General features: G+C 35.4%; 1 long non-coding RNA gene across 1 annotated transcript; it reads right to left on the bottom strand.

Annotated features, from left to right (window-relative positions):
- Positions 1-271: 271 nt before the first annotated feature.
- LOC137276580 (uncharacterized) lies at positions 272-1519 on the bottom strand. The gene is made up of 3 exons (XR_010956576.1): positions 1423-1519; positions 555-604; positions 272-315 (listed from the first exon to the last, which is right to left on the bottom strand). It is a non-coding gene; the product is annotated as an uncharacterized lncRNA (long non-coding RNA).
- Between the last annotated feature and the right edge of the window lie 1090 nt (positions 1520-2609).

Raw genomic sequence — 2609 nt, 5'->3', positions numbered from 1 at the left:
GGCCGTGGCGATGATTACGTTATTGTTGTAGCTCGTTATTTTATTGATTCTCAGACGCATGTCGCTCAGAGCCATGTACAATCCCACATCGAACACATAGTCGACTTTTCACCTGGCATATTGCAAAGTGTCCTAGTATCGTTTTATATTGTTATAGTGCAAATATTTCACGCATAATAACTATGATATTTAAAATGTATAAGAATGCACAAATATACCTATATTGCAATGTTTCGTTCTTGCAAACGAAGTAACCCACTCAGGTTGTAAAAAAAACATGCCGCCAGACATAGACTTGCTGTAGACAATAGATGACTGTTTGCACTGGGGTTACCGGCTCCATGTCACTTCCTAATTGACAAGCTGACCACTTAATTATAATCCCACAAACAAGTCGGCGGTCAATCTGAGATGCTTCTGGCTAAATGAAACTTTAGCCTTTGTGTTTTTATTACCACCGTCCGGTTTCAGTCAGACATACATTAGGCAATTTATGAGAATATTGTGTCAACCAGGAACAACCCATGAAATAACAAAGGGATAATGGTGACAACAATTTACAACTGCTACGCGTTCCTCCGATATATAAGCAGGTGCAGTTTGACTGTCAAGTCACTCTGCATCTGAATAAACCTTGGAACGCTAGCAACTCTGATGTCATCATTATCCTGAATTCAACTGTTTTACTTTAAGGTAAGACATTTTTCATGGTTATTTCTATGTTCCTTTTATTACATGTTGAAAGTGTTTTGTGATTACTGTTTTAGATATCGGTAACTTCAAATCATATATATTATTTTAGATGTTCGGCTAATAGACTTACGTTCATTGGTTTAGTTATCGTTCAAATATATTGTGAAATTGTTAAAATGTTTGGGAAGGTTTGAAACCCAAGAAACATGTGTACACTTACACGTATGTGAAACTTATGTTTGTTGTATAGCGCTTGTATTGCAATGAGTAAGGTGGTGCGTAAAGGCACTACCGTAAAACATCTACAGTACGTATAATAGTTAAAGTATTTTAAACTGAGGTTACCAATAGAAATCTAATGTGTTATCGTATGTTTGTGTATTGTATGTGCCTTTCTGTAAACTTTAAAACATGTTCCAGCAAGGTATTACACAAACGTATATTGTCCAACTTACGTTGATGTTTTGATAAGTATAATGTTATGTATATGAGTACAAATGTTCATATCAGTTATTTGTAATAACGTACCTCATCGTGCGTTCATATACATATGTATATTTAAATATATATCACTGAATTGTAATACCATATTTATTTAATGTTCAAAACGTTGATGTTCTGCTAAGCTTAATAGTTATGATGATGAATATTATATGTTCAAGCCAATTGTAATATTGTACTATTATTATCATATCTCATATTTTGATTTGAACTGAAATGTTTATGCACTCTGCATCTGAATAAACCTTGGAACGCTAGCAACTCTGATGTCATCATTATCCTGAATTCATCTGTTTTACTTTAAGGCGAAAAATACCGTGAGACAGCACGTGCTCAGCTGGTGGAGAATCCGGGTATTGGCTACTTAGGACAGTTTCAGGAAATATTTTAAAGTCTGAGCAGGATATTCAAATCTGGAGTCTGGCTTTGTGGTGAGGCTCAGTACCAAATAATGGTAATAATTAGCGTCATAAAAGTATGTATTAAACATCTCAGCAAATATTTCACATTAAGAAATTTGAAACCAGGAGTCTACTTTACCGCGCGACTCAGACGGTACTTGTGGGTATTGTTGCCCTTTTAAGTATTGAAGTCGGGCTTGGTTTGTCACCAAGCTACTTCGTACCTAGAATTGGGGAATTAGCCGGGGGGATCTCCACACCTTGATACAAACAGAAGGGTTCCAGGGTCAGACTGTTTATTCAATACATAGATTCAATGTCATACAAAATCATTCAACCACAATGATATAAAATGTCACCGATGCACTTGAGAAGAGTAGAATAACATCTAACCTTACTTTATATAATAAATCATTATCAATTTAAGTTAAACTCAATACAATGTTCATTACCGTTACGACGGTGTAATACAAACAAATTTAAAGTTATAATTAACAACTGTAAGTCTGTACTAACAATATCTGACATAACATATTCTGTAATCATTTATCATGTACATTTTACTTATAAACATTGTGCCATTCTTGAACAGAGACCATTTTTCAATATACTGGCGTCCTTTACCTTAAATACGGTACGCCCGTACAGTGTTGAACGTGTACTGTTATAATCCGCTGTACGGTAAATTTAACATAATAATTATAGATGAGCCGTGATATATTTGACAAATAAATATCTCTGGACCAGTTCAGAATATTGACTGACACACAGCTATATAAATGAAGGCCTATGTGACCGATAATTAGAGCGCACTGAGACTGACTACGGTACGTTACGTCACAAGTAAACAATCTATCCGCGTACTAGCTGTGCAGAACAGTGTGGCGGCATGCTAATGAACCGTGACCGTTGCGTTGCTGCACAGATTTTACAGCGTTAGCCTTTATTCATTAAATCCACTGAAGTGCTTTAAACTGACAATGTAAACAACTCACTAAAATATTATAACGACTC

This window comes from Haliotis asinina, chromosome 1 (assembly GCF_037392515.1).
Source record: "Haliotis asinina isolate JCU_RB_2024 chromosome 1, JCU_Hal_asi_v2, whole genome shotgun sequence".
Taxonomy (NCBI): Eukaryota; Metazoa; Mollusca; class Gastropoda; order Lepetellida; family Haliotidae; genus Haliotis; species Haliotis asinina.
The sequence above is the reverse complement of the archived record's forward strand: the minus strand, read 5'-3'. Positions and strand labels throughout refer to the sequence as shown.